This window comes from Musca domestica, unplaced genomic scaffold (assembly GCF_030504385.1).
Source record: "Musca domestica strain aabys unplaced genomic scaffold, Musca_domestica.polishedcontigs.V.1.1 13, whole genome shotgun sequence".
NCBI lineage: Eukaryota > Metazoa > Arthropoda > Insecta > Diptera > Muscidae > Musca > Musca domestica.
This window is the reverse complement of record NW_026712172.1, coordinates 813,134-824,853: the sequence shown is the minus strand read 5'-3', so window position 1 is coordinate 824,853 and position 11,720 is coordinate 813,134. Positions and strand designations below refer to the sequence as shown.

At 33.4% G+C, this 11,720-nt stretch overlaps 2 long non-coding RNA genes across 2 annotated transcripts; one reads left to right on the top strand and one right to left on the bottom strand.

Annotated features, from left to right (window-relative positions):
* Window positions 1-5,351: 5,351 nt before the first annotated feature.
* Window positions 5,352-6,710, bottom strand: LOC131800742 (uncharacterized). The gene is made up of 2 exons (XR_009341515.1): window positions 5,802-6,710; window positions 5,352-5,684 (listed from the first exon to the last, which is right to left on the bottom strand). It is a non-coding gene; the product is annotated as an uncharacterized LOC131800742 (long non-coding RNA).
* Window positions 6,711-9,668: 2,958 nt separating this feature from the next.
* LOC131800741 (uncharacterized) lies at window positions 9,669-10,359 on the top strand. The gene is made up of 3 exons (XR_009341514.1): window positions 9,669-9,911; window positions 9,971-10,192; window positions 10,273-10,359. It is a non-coding gene; the product is annotated as an uncharacterized LOC131800741 (long non-coding RNA).
* The last annotated feature ends 1,361 nt before the right edge of the window (window positions 10,360-11,720 follow it).

Genomic DNA, 11,720 nt, shown 5'->3' with positions numbered 1-11,720 from the left:
TTCCCTGTTTCCTAGCATTCCCGTAGACTTAGGAATTCGTTTAATAGAAGATAGATGGGACGAAATAAAAGAATATACAAATGTGACAAAGGGCTTATTTTTCAATATTCTTACTTTCTGCATCAAGGACAACCGCTATTTCAAATTAGACGACAAAGTGTACAAACAAAAGAGAGGACTTCCAATGGGTTCGCCGGCTTCTCCGATTGTAGCCGATTTGGTGATGGAGAAATTACTTGACACCTGTTTGGAAAAACTTACAACAAAACCGACGATTGTGACAAAGTATGTTGACGATCTTTTTGTGATTCTTGAAGCAAGTGCAATACAAGACACATTGACAATGTTAAACAGCTTTAATAACAATATCAAATTTACGATGGAGGAAGAATTACATGGAAGATTACCCTATTTGGATACAATAGTCTGTAGGAACAATGAGAAAATAGAATTTGATTGGTACCAAAAACCGACAGCTTCTGGCAGAATCATTAATTTCTTTTCAAAGCATCCGAAACAAATAATAATTAACACTGCTAAGAATTTTGTACACAGAGTATTGAATATAAGTGACGAAAAATTCCACAGCCGAAACAAAAACAAAATCAGAGAAATATTGACAATGAATAATTTTCCAATGAACATGATCAACAACTTTATTGAATATAGACCCACAAGACCAAAACAAGAAAAAGAGGAAAAAACATACAAGTCGATGATTTACATACCAAACATGTCAGAAAGGTTCTTAAAATCTAACATATACGACAAGAATACATTTGCAATAGCGCAAAAAACGAACAACACTCTAAAAAAGTTTTTCAGCGACACTAAAAGCAAAATAAACACCGAAGACAAACACAACGTAATTTAGCAAATTGAATGCGAGGGAAACAACAACGAAAAATATGGGAAACTGTATGTTGGGACAACAAAAAACAGACTTAAAACGAGAATGTCTGCTCACAAATCAAACATCAAATGCAGAAACGAAAATGAGACAAAAAAGACAGCTCTTGCTGAGCATTGCAGGAGAAATAACCACACACCAAACTTTGAGAATATTAAAATACTACAAACGGAGAGTAACTACAGCAGGAGATTGACTTTAGAAATGTTACATATTAATAACCTACCAACAACAAAGAGAATAAACTATAAGAGCGACACCGACAACGCAGCTTATTGCTACCGCCATCTCACACAGAAAAATAGATCGTGCAATATGTAAAACAACTCAGTGCAATATTTACCACAGACGATGATAGTGAAATTCTATCGTAGGTTTAAGTAAAACTTGACACTTTTATAGATGTTTTACATGTAAGCAATATATTTATTTTCTGTGTATTTTTCTGTTTGTCTTTTATCGTTTTGTTAAATAATTTAATGCTGTGATAACATGAAATATAAAAATCAAAATGTATTTTTGTAGATCTCCCTGAAGATGCAATGTAACCCATTGCGAAATATCGGATTTTAATAAAGAAAAAAACCCAGACCTAAAGCTCAAAGAAAGACTTATTTATTGAAATTACATTGGAAAAGGTCGATTAAAAAAACAAACTTGAATTATATATAATTAATGAAAATTGGTGATTGTCTCTAGCACAAAATTCGTCGATTTTCATACCTTTCTTATTTAGGCGGTGTAACTGGTGCTCAAGGGTTCGTATGTCTCTTCTGTCCGCATAGTGTAGTGAGAGACACTCTTTAATTTTTATCCAATTACTATCGAAGATATTATAGGATATGAGTGCAGAATCTGCTGCACCCCCTTATTTGCTAGGGAACTTATTTGAAAAACTAGATTGTTTCGTCCCACAATTATTTATATTTTTTATTTATTTATTTTTTTCGATTGATTGATTGGTAACACTTTTATCTGTTGTGATTCCTCTTTTATTTAAAATTCCGTTTCGATTTTGCACTACTGGGGACTTTATCTTTTTATTACTTTATTATTTTTTTTTTTTTAATTTTTTATTAAGGTTTTACATTTATTTTAATTTACTAAAAAAACTCCCCTTCACTGTTTTAAAAGGATTTATTTTTGATTTCAATTTTCTAAAAAAATGTGCTGTTTTCAATGTTAATTAATTATTAGAATTTTTTCTCTTTGATTTTCTTGTTAATTTAATTCCACTTCACTGTTTTTATACCCTCCACCTTGGAAAGGAGGGTATATTAACTTCGTCATTCCGTTTGTAACATCCTTAAATATTCGTCTTAGACCCCATAAAGTATATATATTCATAATCAGCATAAAATTCTAAGTCGATTTAACGATGTCCATCTGTCTGTCTTTCCGTCTGTCTGTCTGTTGAAATCACGATACAGCACACATTATTTGACGTAGAGCGCCAAAGTTTAGCAGAGCTATTTGCATTGTGTCTAGGATGGTTGGTATTGAAAATGAGATATATCGGTCCACGTTCTGGTATAGTCCCCATATAACGGTACCTCCCTATATTCGGTATTTTGATGATTTATGCCACATTTTTCACGGATTTGTCTGGAAATTGGTATTTGTAGGTCATAACGGGTCCCTGAGCGTGTGGCAAAACATTGCATGTATAGGTCCACGTTGTGGTATAGCCCCCATATAAAGGTACCTCCCGGTATTCGGTATTTTAGTTTTTTTTTGCCACATTTTTTCACGGATTTGTCTGAAAATTGGTATTTGTTGGTCATAATGGGTTCCAGCTCCGGTGGCGAAACATTGTAATTATAGGTCCACGTTTTGGTATAACCCCCATATAACGCTACCTCCAGATATTCGGTAATTTGATGATTTCTGCCACATTTTTTTCACGGATTTGTCTGAAAATTGGTATTTGTTGGTCATAATGGGTTCCAGCTTCGGTGGCGAAACATTGCATGCATGGGTCCATGATTTGATATAGCCCCCATATAACGGTACATCCCGATATTCGGTATTTTGATGGTTTTTGCAACATTTTTTCACTGATTTGTCTAAAAATTGGTATTTGTGGGTCATAATGGGTCCTAGTTTGTGTAGCGAAACATTGTAATTATAGGTCCACGTTTTGGTGTAGCCCCCAAATCACGGTACCTCCCGATATTCGGCATTTTAATGGTTTTTGCCACATTTCCTCTGTTTCTTTTACCCTAAGGTTATCCAGTTGACAATCATCAAGATTGATTCCGTCCACAACACAGTACCACATATGGATTGCACCCTATATCCTGACATATCAGTCGGGGCTCAACCAGAACAGGAATGCCATGGAACACTAGTGGTGGCTCTTAACTTATCTAAGGCCTTTGATACGGTCAATTATGCCAAGCTGTTCAAATCTCATAGAGTGGAACAGGGAGTTCCCCAAGGTGGGGTGATATATCCGGATATTTTTAACATCTACTTCTCCGAGATCTCCATCGAAATCGTAACTTATGCGCATGACTGTACGATCATGGCGTCGGGTCCTGTCGTTGAAGACATATGCGTCAGGGTGAACAGCTATCTCACGGAGCTTGCGGCTTCCTTCCATACGAGGAATATGAAAATATCCACCACCAAACCAAATACCACATAAACGGCGAAAATGAGAACAGAACTGAATGTGCAGGTCGAGGGGCACATAATTCTGATCATTAACTATCCAAAAATCTTTGGGGTCACATTCAAAATCATATTCAAGTCGTCCGCGCAAGCCAAAGCTATCTGCGATAAAATGAAAAGTAGAAAAGGGTCTTAAGACGGCAGCCGGCAGCATTTGGGCGAGGAAAAGGAAACCATGTTGACCTCTTATAAAGCGATAAGTCGGTCTGTGGTTAGCTATGCGGTACCAGTGTGGTTTGCGAATACGAGTGCAACGCAATGTAAAAGTATTCAGCATGCCTCCTCATGACCCCTGTGTATCATATACATGAGGAGACGAAGATTCTTCCCTTACGTCAGCATAATCATTTATTTGTAGTACTGCTTGAGTGTTACCGAGAGAGCCATCCTAACCATTATATGGTGGACAGAACTCCTCCACCCAGATATGTTAGGAAGGGCCTGAATGATCTAGAGTGAGGTCCAACTATACAAGAGAGAGCCTCTAGATCAAGAAGCCTATCAATCGGGTCTAAATATCATTCATACTAATGCAGTCGCAGATGTAGTTATCCTGGGAGTCCACCCCGGGCACGAATTGATAAAGATGTGCGAAAAGTATGCCCAGCGAGTGATACAGGCCCGCACAATTCACTGTATCTTATCAACTATCCAACCCAACTCAGTCCAGAAGAGTGGGTTGCAGAATTCCTAAACCTGGACATCAAAGCAGATCCAAATTAGCAGTTATTAAACAATACAATATACACCACTGTTACAACAACGTCTTTAGTGTACATTTAAATTATTGTCCCAGTTAACCCTGACGATTGATCAATTTGAATAAAGAACCTTAACCAGGGCAACACTTTTGTATGTAAACGCTCTATAAGGGCTCTTGAGATGTTTTGTTTGTTTTTGTACGTATCTAATCATTTTTTCTGCTGAATTTGTAATGTTGTATTTGTATTTTTTGAGTGTCAGTCAATACGTAAGACACTGCTGCCAGTTTTGACGAAAAATTGAATTCGGAATTTCCTGAGTTCAGGTTTTTGTTTTTTTAGAAAATGTTTGAAAATATTGTAAAGGATAATTGATGGTCCAAATCTTTTTCCTATAAAAACAAAACTTGTTAAGTGGTATTACAGTATTTGCCAGCTAATGTTGAACGTGAAAGACCGAAATTATTTTCATAACATTATACCAAAGGTTATTTAAAACATAAATCAAATTATTATGACAACATTAAATATTTCGCGAAAAGATAAACTCAAGTATTTATTTATTTATAAATAAATTATAAATAACGTCATATTTAAATATTTTCTATTTATTGAATATTGTCTATGTTATGTTGTCTATTTTATGTTTCTTTAAATACATACATTTGCGTATTTTAATTTTTGACATTTTTGAAAAAGGTTTGATTTTTTTATAAAATTTAGCTGGTAGCTCTAACGTACTTTTGTATTTTGCAAGGTGCAGTTTACTGATTTATACCCACCGGAACTTTAATATTTGTCACTATAATTGTTAGCTTTGGAGTATTCTTTTTTTGTCTAACCGAAAATCAGCGATGGGTGTGGTACATGTCGCATTTGTTTTTGTTACACAGCTCTTGCAAACTTCTTCTTAATAAACATTTATTTTCAGGGAATATAAAGATTATTATAGGTAAAATTGTCTAAAAAGTTCATTTTAAATTTTTATCAATTACATTTGTAGTAAAAATACGAAATTGACTTACTCATAAATTTTCCGATACATCAAATTGTTAACAAACACATTTCTTTACATAATTTTTTTTATTAAGAGCTGGGCCAAAAATTACATTATTACATAAACAGGTTTTATAACGTTTTTGAGTGTAAATATGACAAATATCTTTATCATTTACAATAATATTTTACGCATGTGTATTATCATCTTCCACAAAGTCTTTTGCTTGCTCCCGTGTAACACAATCAATGTGACTTACTTTATTCCTAAAACGAACGCCATAGAACTTGTGGGCATTTTCCAACAGCTCCGGTCGAAACGTGGTTGTAATGAACTGTGCTTTATCACTCAATTCATGAATCATATCTGCAACTGCTTTTCTATGCTGTGCATCCAATGCCTGTAAATGAATGAAATATTATTTACAGCAATGTAAACACATATGAATATATAGGTTTCATTATCCTAAAAAACATCTATATATAAAAGAATGTTTATAACTCAAAAATGGCTTTACCGATTTGTTCGAAAATTGGTGAAGAGGTAGGAGACGGATATGGGATACTATTTTTACCTTAATTGTATCAAAAGTTTTTCAAAATTCATTTGATTGTGCTGGTCGAACAGATACAGGCAGAATTCTAAAATTTGGGAGGAACATTTGGTATAAAAATTAGGATGGAAAACTAGGGTTGATATAAGGAGGTGGTTTTAGAAATGTGTACTATATGTAAGAACTGTACTAAATGGTACTAAAAAACAAATATAAAATACCAAAAACGAGGGAGATATCTAAGAAAAATTACAAATAAATGATTTATTTTCCTGGAATATATGGAAGATTCCAAAACTCTGATTTACACAACAAACATAAATTGCAGATAGGAACACAACAATATATTAAAATGTTTATTATTAACATTAAAAGTAAAATTCCGATAACTCACTCAATGTAATATATAGCATTGGATGTGATGGAACAAAACATGAAAAAATAAAAAAAAATAAATGATTACTGGGACATAAATCAGACATTACATTATGGAGAAAAAACACTTGCAAACGTAGCAATCACATACCAAACTTTGACAAAATACGAATATTACAATCTGAGAACAACTACAACAGAAGGTTAACACTGGAAAAAGCTACATATTAATAACATACAACAAACAAGAAGATTAACTATAATAGCAATACCGATAATACCGCTTATTATTATCGACATTTGACGAAGAAGAGATCGTGCAATACGTAAAAACGTGTTATGTTTTCTTAAATAGATTACGCCTGCAATTAATTAATTACAAAATATAGAAATACTTTGTTGTAATCAATAACATATAAAACTTACAATGACCTATAACTGAACAGACTATATTATTGAAAATGAATAATATTCTTGCAAAGATAAAACGCGGTGGTTATTTATTTTTATAAATGTTTTATTAATTAGAGAACAAACTTCAAAAATGGTAGGTACATGAAGGAGGATCAAATTTGAAAGAAAAAATATTTTCTACAAAAATAAGCATTCAACAAAAAATGCAAACATATGTGAATGAAACAATATTAAATTTACTGAGTTATTTAAAAAAAAATAAATATTCAGAGTGACACAATACCCCCTCAAACTCTACGTTTCAATTGTAGTTCATATCGACGCTTTATGAATTTGCATGTATCCAATAATTTTGTAAACATGTCTGCTACTTCCGACTCTCTTGATATATGTTGAAGCTTTATTATTCCGTTGGCTATGTAATTTCGTGGAAAGTGATACTTCACATCAATATGTTTTGATCTTTTGCTGTCAGAATTCTGCGCTATGCCGATACAACCTCTGTTACAACCGCACTTATAAACATTTTCATCTTTCTCCACTTGTTATGATTTCGTTCAGCCTGAACAAGTAACAAGCAAGCCAAACACTGTTCTATTAATAGACACAGGCACGGTCGACGTAGGGGTTTTGTTGTAACAGACAAAACAAACTTACATGGTTATGTTACTTCGTTCAGGCTGAACGAAATCATAACAAGTGGAGAAAGATGAAAATGTTTATAAGTGCGGTTGTAAGATTTAGAAGATTTTCCAAAAGAATTTTAGTTTTATGTAATTCTTTTGTTCCTCTTCTATTGAGCTTACGATCTCGTCACTTGGGTAAAAAAATGTTTTTTGTCATAGAAGTTATTTTTTAAAATAACTTCTGGGGAGAATATCCCAGACAAGAAACAAGGGAACTGATAAGGATTGGTGGCTCTTTCCGAAAACTAGGTATTCCCTGCCTTACCCCCTGGTAAACATTACCATCGTTCTCCACTCATAAACAAACGTTGTTTTTATAAAAACAACAATAATGGGATTTTGCCTGACGATTTTGCAACAACGGAATATATTCACGTCAAGAATGTTCACGGAGGAACACAGCTGATGCTTCGTACCTTGAAAATGGAATTATGGATTCCCAGATCAAAAAATTTGATTCGATCTGTCATTCGTCATTGTAAGGTATGGATTTTGGATAAAAAGAAACATTGTAGTCAAATTATGGCCGCTCTTCCATCGGAAAGAACAATTATCGATAGGGTGTTTACTACAGCTGGTGTGGACTTTGCTGAGAGAAAATCGTTTTCGGGTCGGGCTTGCAAAATTGCAAAAGGATATGTTTGTGTATCCGTTTGCTTCTCGACCAAGGCTGTTCATTTGGAGGCAGTATCGGATTAGTCCACTGCCAATTTTATAGCCGCATTACATAGCTTTATAGCGCGTCGAGGTGCGGAATTATAATCGTTTCATTCGTAAAAGTTGTGATTCAGTTTCGGAGGCTCTTGTTCATCAGGGTGTCGTATGGAAATTCATTGCAGCTGGTGCACCACATATGTGTGGTCTATGGGAAGCTGAAGTGAAAAGTTTTAAGCAACATTTCCGAAAACATTGTCGAAATCTTCGTTTCACTTTTAAAGAAATGGCCACAGTATTAGCTCGCATAGAGGCTTGTTTGAATTCGCGGCCGCTTTGTCCTATGTCAGACGATCCAGATGAATTAGTTTCCTTAACACCCGGTCACTTTCTTATTGGCGCGCCTTTACTAGATCCTCCTAAATCCATGATTAATGATCCCCCGATATCGCTCGTGAATCGGTTTAGAAAAGCCCAAGCGCTTGCTCATCAATTTTGTATCAGATGGAAGGAGGAATATCTCAAATATGTATTTGCATATGCGGTGCAAGTGGAAGTACCCTGAAAGGGATGTTGATAAGGGTGATTTAGTAGTCGTTTGACAACAAAATCTTCCACCGACCTCATGGAAGTTAGGTCGCGTTGTAAATATTTATCCCGGTATAGACGAACACGTTCGTGTCGTGGACGTTCGTACGACAAACGACGTTGTAAAGCGACCGATAGCTAAGTTGGTCATTCTGACCGGCCAATCAACGAATGTAGAAAATTAAAACATTTTTTCTTAGTATAATGGGTGCCACCAATATGTTTGAAATCGAACTACCAGTAGATTGATAACGTATTAGAGACAGCGGATGAGATAACTGAAACTATCGATAGCTCTTGTTCAATGAATTGAATCATTTGTTTAAAATAAGAGAAAGTAAATTATAAAAACTAAAACAATTGCAAATGAAAATCAGTTTACACCGGCATTTGTCAGTCCTTTGTAAAATGTCGGCTTACAAATATTAAAATATATTTATTTTAATACGTTTAATCTTAAGAGTGATTTTACGAATAAATGAAGTATATCTTTTACATGAGCTATCTTCTCCATCGACTTGAATTGTAATTCTATTACTTCAAACAGTTTATTCTTTCGACTTTGTTAGTGACTGCATAAACCGTATATACATATTATGATTAATTTCTTCGCAATCAATTGAATTTGTAGAACATCCCAAGACCATGTGCCTATACTCCATTCTCCAATATTAGTTCATAGAACTGACGCCACTCTAAATGAACTGTGTGAAATTAAGTCAGTTCTCAGGTGAGATCCAATTGCCCAACGACCCTACATTCATTGCTGAATTAAGGTTGAATTTATTAAGCCTTTTTTTAAACATTATAATTGGAGAGAGCAACAATAATTGGGAGTAACATTTCACACTTTAATGTATTATCTTAATTTACAATATGGTAAAGCTGGGAAAAATTATGATTTATAATAAACTAGGTTAAAAATTCCTTTCTACCGGGAATATAATATTGTTGAACGGTTAAATCTCAATTAAACTCAAAAACTAGATAAAAAACAGGAGAAGAGACATTGCTGAATTAAATAAAGCCCAATCGGTATATACCCTTATGAAACTATTCTTTTCTTTTTTATGTGGGCCCTTTATTATTGTTGAAAGTAATTTTACGAAACAACTGCTTCTTTGTTCCGGCTCTGTAAAATCACATAAATTTAAATTTGCATTTTATACCTAGATTATTCTTCTCTAAAAACCACAATGACTTTAAGGACTTCAAATAGAAAATAGAATAAAATTTCTAAGTCACTATTACAATCCTTTTAAAAACATTTTTGATTGATTACAAATCCAATGATTGAGGTGCAGCAAGAAAGGCAAGGACGCTTTTTATCCATTGGTCAATAACCTTCAGAATGAATGTAGTATTAGCAATACAAAGAACATACACATCTATGTATATATGATTATTTTCTTACAGGATTATTTGAGTGTTTTATTTGTGTAAGTATATTCTAAACTTTCTCCGCCACGTTGACATCGTTCAAGTATTAAGTGAAACTGGGCCGGATGGATGGCTGTATGAATCACCTGTAAATATCTATTGTTGTTTGATGAGACCTTATAGCCGTAATTGTTTAATTTGGGATAAATTCTCCAACTTTGTGCACCAAGTAAAATAGTAATGGAGAAAACTTATGAGGTGTAACTAACAGAATGATGATCTACACGTTTTAAAGTTGTCTCATTGAACTGTTTTGAAATATAATCGAATACTTCTAGGTGCATCTTGTAAGGCTATAGAACGGTGTTTTTTTGGGGCTTCAATTGGAAACAATTTCTAATATTCTGCAATTTTTATTTTTTAACTGCTATCATGGCAAATAAAACAGGTAATAGTGCAAAAATAAAGTGATGTTTTAATGTTTTCCTATGCAACTTCGTTAATAATTTATTATTACTTTCAATAATCTTGACAATTGTCCATACTTTTAGAATCCCAATAAAGACATTACATTTTACCACATTCTACATATATAAACATTTGGCTGCTCACTAACTAATGATTATATTGTGCGTTTACATACACATAAATAGGGAATTATTTATTATATAAGGAAATTTTATCATGTTTATATATGACATTATTATATTTTCAAAGGACATAGACGAACATGCAAAACATTTAAATACTATCATTTCTTTAGATAAATCCAAATTTTATAAAAAAGAAGTGGAATTTCTAGGCTACGTAGTAGCAGAAGGAATAATTAAAGCTGATCCAAAGAAGATCGAAACTATAAAAGAATATCCTATGCCAACAGCAATAAGACAACTGAGAGGAATAACAGGATATAATAGAAAATTCATAAAAAAAACTATGCAAAAATAGCAAATCCATTAAAGAAGAATTCCGCTGGTAAAGGAAAAGTATCACAAAGAACATCAAGTAAAGTATTCATTGAAGTGATGAGGAAGGAAAGCAAGCTTTTGGAAATTTAAAATGTTCTTTACAAAATGCAGTGGAATGAAATCAATATTATACCAAAAAACTCGCTTTGACAACTGCCGAATCAAGGAAGCAGTAGGAGCACAAGATGATATACCCCTAATATTTATTTCAAAAACATTAGATAAAAGCCAACAAAATTACGCAACTAATGAAAAAGAATTATATGCTATAGAATGTGCTTTGATGTCTATAAGAAATTATTTATACGGAACCAAGAATCTGGAAATTCAAACAGATCATCAATCATTACCTTTCTCAGTCTCACCAAGGAACCCAAATTCACAAATAAAAAGATGGTTGTTTTATTGGAGGAATATTCATCAATTATTATTTCTAAACCTGGAAAACAAATCTTGTAGCAGACGCGTTATCACGTCAACATATAAATCAACTTACAGAAACCAATAATATTCAGAAAGTGAATCAATTACCTCTTTAGAAACTCAACATTCAAACGAAAGGTTAGATAGACTTATATCCCAGAAACAGAAAAGCTTTTACATCAATTTACTCAAAAATTGTTAATTCACCCAGGTAAGTTTATAATTCACGAACAATCAGTTTTTGATAAAAAAAAAGAAATTTATGACACAAATCATATTAGCTACATATTAAAATCCAGATTTACCGACAGCAATACACCGCACACCAAAAACAATATACGATATTAAAAATGTGTTAAAGGAAACATTTCTATCTACAAAATTTATACATACAA